We start from the raw sequence: 8,405 nt of genomic DNA, 5'->3' as shown, positions 1-8,405 counted from the left end.
GATCTCACAACTGTGCTGCGTTCAATTCTCCTTGGTATGCTCGGAAATCTGAAAGGTCACGTTTACTTTTGAAAGCTCGTGCTTGAGTTGACGGAGACACAGCAAAAAATGTATTCGCTAATTTTTTTGATGGATTGGATTGGATGTGTTGATTATGCCAATCTTTTTTTTTAATCCGCCATTATAAGCAATAAAATATAACTGTAATTCAATAACTCGTGCATTTCTAAACTTTAATAATCGTTTATAAGAATAACAACTTTTAGTGCCTTTTTGGGCGTTTCCAGAAACATTTAAATGATGCGTTTTAAATCAACATATATTAAAATATTTACTTTGCACCCCTGGTTCAATTTATCTGGTTGGATTGAAAAGAAATGAGACACGTGTTTTTTATATAATTAATTACACTAACTATCGAGTGTGTGGGGCTTTACAGTCTATTAATTTTATCCGTATCAAACAAAGTGAAAGCACTTGGAGTATGTCTTCACCGTGTGAGTTATTTCCTACAGTACTTGAAAGCTTCATAGGTTTTTTTGGCCAAAGCTGACGAGCGATTGAAGCATTTGAATGGGGTCAAATTAGGATCAATTGATGAATTAGGATCAGAGATGAAAACCAGATTGAAAATTTGGAGAGAGAAAAATGAATATTTGAAAACAGTTTTAAAATTGGAAAGTACACATTGTCAATTTGAAATAAATATTGAAAATTAGAAAAAGAAGAAATGTAAATGTAAAACTTGAATAAAAAGAAAAACTCAAACCAAAACTGTTACCAAATAATAAAAAATGCATTTATCTGTATTTTCAACTCTTTTTGTTTCTTCCTCTTTGCTTTCAGTTCAAGTTTTTGCTGGTGAGCTGATCCTATTTGAAGTCACAGTCAATGTGTACTTTCAAGTTTCAAACTGTTTTTAAATTTCTAAGAAAATTTTTCAAATTTATGTCTAGTTTTCAAATTTACAATCTGGTTTTTCAATCACGCTAAGCTGCTTCTAATTTCACCCCATACAGTTAAAGCGTCATGCTTCAAAATTGTTACGGAATTTTTTTGGACAAACGCAGCAAATCTGTCCAACAATTCCTTTCATAATTCACTTGTTATTAAACCAAGTAAGGAAGTTTTGTTCGATTTTTCACTTTACACAAAAAACCTTTCTGCTTAAAAAAATCGAAACAAAAAAGTTTTCTTGTAAAGCTGCCCTGTCTTTATTTGACTCCAGACTACATGTGGAACAGAGTGTGCTGAAAAATCCCTGGAATCCGCTGGTGAAGCTCATGACGGTCTTATACCGGATTGGATCTGGAGGTGCTAACTGCCCTTAAACAGTCTTGAGAGAAAATGGAGAGAAATCCGGCTCATTTCCCATCCAGAATGAGCAATTCATTACAGTTGCTTTCAGTGCAGTGAAATAATGTTGGCTGATGATTGTTAGACGTGATCTGAAGGTGCATGAAGTCAGTCTGAAAGAGGAACACTGCTGTAAATGATACAGTTCAGTGTAAATGTTTTATCACTTTGCTCCTGTGGTTCAGATTTATTTTAAGATCTTAAAACAAATGATCAGGAATGACTTTCCTGTCTGAGAGCTTTTTATCAGTTTCAGACCAGCAGCTGTAGGTTGCAGTATTTCTCACTCGAGTGGGGAATATTGCAAACTGGCCCCAGCAACAGCACCAGCAGATAAATTCCTGGGATCTGCTGAACTATCAACAGCCAGTGATGTGAAACAGAAGAAATCGGCACTTGAATGCCCAGCCATTTATCTCGCTATGAACAATCACCAGCCTGACGTGCTCACAGGGTTTTTTTCTTGTAGATTTGACGGGAGTGCTGACAAATGTGAATGCTGCAGAAGAAAGGAAGCAAGACCTGCAACTGCTGCAGGCGGAAGTGGTTTGCACTGCAGAGAAACTTGAGCTCAAATTCCCAGGTTCAGCTTTGCAAACAGTCTCTCCTGATTGAATTAATTTTCTCAAGTCAATATTCGAGGGGAAGATTGAGTATTTTATTGCTACACATGCATTTCTTTCATTTTCATTTCAGGGGTTTATCTGGTAAAATGATCCATTTTCTGTCCTTCTCTGCCAACAAAAAAAATGGCTTTGCACCACAGCCACTACCTGGCAGACAGTTTCATTCTTGTTCGGCAAGGAATATAAAAAAAAAAAAAAACATAAATATACCATCCTACTCTGCGTGGTGCCAGGCATTCAGAGTGCTGTATTGCCATCTGCAGGCAGAAGACTCAAACCCCTAGTTTCCATGGCAACTGCATTTGTGGATGCCCTGCAAGAGCTCCTGTAGCCCCTGGCAACGGAGCTCTGAGCCGGTATCTGTACCCTTCAATCATGGTTAGAGCCCTAGCCTGGTGTGTTTCGAGAGATAGGAATAAATCCATTACTGGCCATGCGACACGATCACCTGCAGGTCCAGTGGCGACAACTAGAGAAAGCGTGTGACTCTGACATAGTCCATCTATGATGTGCTCTGGACCCTCGCCTGTCAGTGGGGATAGTTTGCAGTACAATTACTATGATGGCAATTATGCAGTTCTGCAACAAGAGATACATGAATCCAGATGCACTTTGTGACCTTATATCAAACACAAGCTTCAGTTACTAGTGTTTGATTTCCAGCAGAACGATTTCAATAAGGCTGATTATGTGAGAATCAAGACGTGGTTCTTCAATAAAAACTAAAGGGCCCTGTGACAATCCAGAGCTTAGAGCACGCAAAGCCGGCACTAAAAGGGTCTCCAAAGTTTCACCAGTCCTATTTGTTAGTCCATCTCTACTTACAAAACAGGCAGTCTACATGCCATCAGCTTTTTGTCCCCTTCCTTTTCTTTGTAATTAACTGTTCCCTCCTGTCCTTTGATTGTAGTGTTTTGTTTCTATGGTCAGGCACAAAAGAATATACACCTCGGTTACCACCAAAATATGGTCAGAAAATAAAATGCAATTGAGACACACAAAAAATCACTCTAATGGATTACCAATGAGGGCAAAATTACAGATTTTATTAATACCTGCAGTCATATACGGTGCCCAACTAAGCCAACTACCTCCTTCTGCAGTGTGCAGACCAAGGCATGCCTCTGTATGTGATTTATCGTCAGAGTAAAGGTTGGTATTCAAAAATACTTAGTGTCTCAGCTTTGTAAAGTTGATCTGGTCTCTTCAGTCAGTAATGATCTGCTCTGTTTTAGTTTTTGTTTGTGGACAAATATTTGTATGTGGACTGATATTTATTTTTAATAAGATTTCAAGTGAGAAATGTACCCTTCACTTAGTATTTACTTTTAACAACTTTTCAAGGGAACCATGTATTCTTTCCTGTCATAACGTCCATTCAATTTAGGTTAGAAATACTTTTTGTAAATAATAATTATAATAATAATAAAAAGATGACATTTAGTGGACGGACCAAAGAGCTCTTTAAACTGGTTTTGTGATTGGTTCCTTGTTTATCTGGAGGGTTAAGTTCTAAAATTAACCTGTGAGAGGAACACGTGTTTTTACAGTAAATAAAGTTTCCATCATTAACGCAAACGTTTTTTGTTTTGCAAATGTTTTAACAAAAGAAACATAACATCAAATGTTTCTCAGAGGGATTTTATACGGTGGCCGAGAGGTGCAAGACACGCTTACATTTAAGATACAGCAACAGCAAATCCCAGTACAAATGAACAAATCACGAAACACAACAGCAAATACTGAAACACAACAGCAAATCACGAAACACAACAGCAAATCACGAAACACAACAGCAAATACTGAAACACAACAGCAAATCATGAAACACAACAACAAATACTGAAACACAACAGCAAATACTGAAACACAACTGCAAATCACGAAACACAACAGCAAATCAAGAAACACAATAGCAAAAACTGAAACACAACAGCAAACCACGGAACAAATGACAGAGTCCTGAAACACAAAAGCAATTTTGGGTGAAAACTAACAAATACTGAATTACAAAAACAATCTCGATACAAATGAACAAATCCACAAAACACAAAAAGGAAAGCGGAGAAACGGCGTCTAACTGAAACGGAACGTCCTGAATCCCGGAAGTGACGTAATATAAAACAAATTGTGTATTATTTTTTACATTTCCTTATTACTGTCTTTTTTTAGTGGACATTTTCAATACATGAGACAGTCCAAAAGCATTTTTTTTCAATTGTATTACTACAATAAAAATTACAACAACGTTTAACAAGGTAAAGTTTTTTTTTTTCCAGTATTAAGGGTATTCCCTCTCCGTTAAGACCACTCTAGCAAGAATGCTTCAGGACTGTTTCATGTATTTAAAATGTCCACATAAAGAAAACAATTATTAATAACATTTGAAAAATCATACACGATTGATTTGCTGTTGTGTTTCAGTATTTGCTGTTGTGTTTCGTGATTTGCTGTTTTGTTTCATGATTTGCTGTTGTGTTTCAGTATTTGCTGTTGTGTTGCGTGATTTGCTGTTGTGTTTCTTGAGTTGCAGTTGTGTTTCAGTATTTGCTGTTGTTTTGTGTGATTTGCTGTTGTGTTTCGTGATTTGCAGTTGTGTTTCAGTACACTGCAAAAATTGACTGTCTAAATACAAGAAATGTAGACTTATTTTTAGATTATATTGTCTTAAAACAAGTGAAATTATCTGCCAGTGGGGTAAGATAATTTCACTTGATAAGATATCTTAAAATAAGAAAAAATATCTTGGCTTTTAGAAAGAGAGAAACAACTCAAAATTAGTAGTAAAATACTCATTTCAAGCACTATTTTTTAGGTAAAACAGTCTCAAAACTAGTTTATAAATTCTTCTTTGACAGTTGTTTATTACTCACTTTGAGTAAAAAGACCCTAAAACTAGATAACCATAAGAAGATATGCTTTTAATTCAAGAGTTATTATACTAGAATTAAGACTTATTGCTAGCTGAATTAAAGCTAGTATTGTGTAATTACTAGCTTTTGTAGCTCAAACCAAGACAAGAAAAATACAAGCATACAGGATTATACTTAACAATATTTATTTATATTGCTTTTTTCAAAATTGCTTTGAATACACTGTTAACATAGAATACTTCTGCTTCTACAAATACAAAGAACTGCTTGAAGCATTTCAACATAAAATTTAACATAGGTTTACAGCTAAATCTTAATGTACGCTGATGCAGGCCATACTAGTAAATAATCTGAGGTTAAGAGAAATAAGAAAAAGAGTGTCTCTGGTTAACATCACCAAACAAGGCATTCATTTCTCACCGTGAGAGCTCTACCACTCAGTAAAAACGTTTCACTCTGCCAAAACTTTTTTTTATGAACTTGTGGTGTCCCGCTCGTGAATATTGTCCTTCAATATTTCTGTCTGACTGACATAAAGTAGGGTTGCCACAAACTTGGGATGGGTAAGTTGGAAGGTGTAGTGGTAAGCCAACAGATAAAACAACCTATGGCCAAGATCTTCTTTGGCAAAGGTGGTGATGGGAGTTGCTCCACTTGCCACGAGACAGCAGGACCCATCAAAGAGCAACACCGGGCTGGAGAAAGATCTCTTCTCCAGGTATATGGCAGGATCATCTGTTGGCTGAAGATAAAAATAATTAGGGTAAAACAGTTTATGTTGTAACTTTTACTGAAAATATTTTGTTAGTAATAATGAAACATCACTAGGGTCGTATTTGCCATTTTGAAAATTAATATAATTTTTGTAGATGCTTGTATTTAGGCTTTTTAGGTGTCATTAACACCATTTTGCATATCTAGTGGCAGAAAAAACCCCAGAAATGCTGGGATCCTCACATTGTTCCTTCCAGTCTCTACCCACAGTTATTACAGACCATCAGAGACAAACAAAAATCAAGCACAAAATTAAAGTTTCAAATGGGAACAAAAACTCACCTCTAGAACATGCAGCAATGCTTCACTAGCATGTGCCAGTTTCTTAAGGGGTGAAGTTGGAGATGGGAAAAGTGTTGGGAGTGCTCTGAAGAGTGCAACGTTGTGTTCAACTAAAATAGAACAATATAATAGAATAACTCAGTTATTAACTTCATTTTCAGCTTAATGTTGAGTTTACATTAAATTGAATATCAGTTTGCATAATAACAACGCAATTCTGACCAACACCACTAAAAACATAATGCAAAAAAAGACAGTAAAAGGAGTTACCTCCACTTAAGCTCATGGGAGGCTTCAACACTTTTTTCCAAACTCTAAAACTGCACTAGTGACCAGAAGTCTTCCCATCTGTCCTGTACTTGACATCTGAATTTGCCGTTTCCTATATCCTGGATCCACAGCAGCTCCTCCATCACCTAAAACAAAAGTAACATAAAAAAATGCCTCCTTTGTAAAGATGGGCGGTGAGGGGAACTACCAATCAAAAACACAAGTAAATTGCTCACATGATGAAGCTCCTTAAAACATGGATATGCCTCCAGAATCCTTGTAGGTCTATCATCTTCTTTTACGACATCACTGTCAATGAAGGCTTTTCTTGACTGAAATCCGAGGTCAAGGATCTGGCAGACAGCATCTTGGTTTGGTTTTCTATACATCTATCGAGGCTATCCGTTTCTGCTAAAATGAAAAATAAAATTAGTGAAAATATCAGACATATTCTGAATTATACAATGACATGAACTGTTATACTTCCATTATTTATAAGAGCGACATAAATGAGAAAGCATCTTAAACCGGACTCGTTTCCTGGGTTTGAACTATAATGTGGCTCTATGTGTAAAAATACTTTAAAGTACTTTTAAAAGTCATGATTGATTTTTATAAATAAATAAAACAATAATAAAACAGTTGTTTTATTTATTTATTACTTTATACCACAATCCAATAGTATTTCATTAAGCTACGTTTGCTCCTTTATATTTGTAGACATTGGCTTACAGCCAATTAGTTTACTCAAAACCAGTCACATGACCTCATGTCCCAGCATTCACTTCTTGGACGGAGCCTTGCAAACGGGGGGGGGCGGGCGGGGGGGGGGGGGCAGCACCTGCTCGCTTTTGATTACTGATTAAATTTCCGGGAGGTGAAGATAACTACCATAAAAAATATTAGCCTGCATGTATAGTACGCACCGATCTAGTGACGCTCATTCATAACACGGAGAAAACACTGCAGCCTCGCGTTCCTCTAAATGGAAGAAATTCTGGTGGCTAAGCTAGGTCATACGAACATGCCTAGAAGGGGCGGAATGCCGCTCTCCTACTGGCTGCCTCGTCACACTTGACGACTAGCTTGGATACCTAGCTGTCATTAGGCTTCGGGGAACAATATTTGTTCACATTGAGTGAAGTAATAATATTTAATAATATAAAAATAGTCTCAGAAAAACTTACCATATAAAAATAGTCTCAGAAAAACTTACCGAACAGGCTATCAGAAGGGTCTGGTTCAAAGTGGCTGCTGCTTTTCCCTCTCTTTCCAACCGTCAGGACAGGCGCAACCAAATGACTTGAGGGGGGTGGGGGTGAGAGGGTTACCGCAAAACATGTACCTTTGTCCACAAAGTTGTATGATGTAATTAGAAGATATTATACACACTACTTTAAAACTCACCTCTATTATTATTGTATGGTAAAACTAAGGAAAATACATTTTGTGTTATTTATGAAACCCTGCCGTCCCCCCATTCCCTTCTTAGCTGGTATTGACCGCAGGAGGAAAAGGAGTACCGTATTCATGTTATTTCGGACTTTGAGATAGTCCAGATTGTTTTTGCACCCGTTTTACCAATGCAGAGCGTTTTAAGACTTACAAATATGATTGAACAGCATCTGAAACGATTTAAGCTATTGTTTCCTTAGAAAACTGTAATTCCTAAGCAACACTGTCTTTGCATCTCCCTGTTAAAAATCTTTATCTTGGTTGTTTAGACATATGTGTATTATGTTCGAGTCAAAGCACATTTTTTAAACAATGGTCATCTAAATTAAACTTCGAAATGTATGTTAATCACTTGTCAACCATAATCAGCTTTTTGAATGCTGTCAAAATGAAATCAGCACAGAGCATCCCATATATTTTTACATGAGAAGGAGTTGGGCCTTGTCTCAGAAATAATTAATTTGGAACACATTACAGGAAAGATTGGAGAGTTTTGTGACAGTTGTGATCTGTTACTGATTTGCACAAGGGTTATCCCTTGTTCTATCTATCTTAGATGACCCCCCCCCCCCCCCTTCCATTGACGTGTTCTACCATGACAAAGGTGGATAAAGGGGGAAAGATTTCATGTAATCCATGGACACCAGTGAAAATCACAAATCATTGAAGAAAAAAGGTTCAGAGCACTGTCTAGTGGGTCTAGATGACCCAACTCCCAATGTTAAAGTGCCTAGGGTTACAGAACAGGTATAGCAATATTACTTTTCTT

The 8,405-nt window shown here is 36.8% G+C and overlaps 1 long non-coding RNA gene across 2 annotated transcripts; it reads right to left on the bottom strand.

Annotated features, from left to right (window-relative positions):
- Positions 1-5,024: 5,024 nt before the first annotated feature.
- Positions 5,025-7,717, bottom strand: LOC110017064. Of its 2 annotated transcripts, none has more exons than XR_002872017.1 (5): positions 7,398-7,716; positions 6,418-6,589; positions 6,182-6,327; positions 5,912-6,021; positions 5,025-5,597 (listed from the first exon to the last, which is right to left on the bottom strand). It is a non-coding gene; the product is annotated as an uncharacterized LOC110017064 (long non-coding RNA). The 2 variants fall into 2 exon arrangements; XR_002872018.1 differs by lacking the exon at positions 5,025-5,597 and adding an exon at positions 5,619-5,772 and having other exon boundaries at positions 7,398-7,717.
- Positions 7,718-8,405: the final 688 nt, after the last annotated feature.

This window comes from Oryzias latipes, chromosome 18 (assembly GCF_002234675.1).
Source record: "Oryzias latipes chromosome 18, ASM223467v1".
Classification (NCBI taxonomy): Eukaryota; Metazoa; Chordata; class Actinopteri; order Beloniformes; family Adrianichthyidae; genus Oryzias; species Oryzias latipes.
This window is presented reverse-complemented; position numbering and strand designations above follow the sequence as displayed.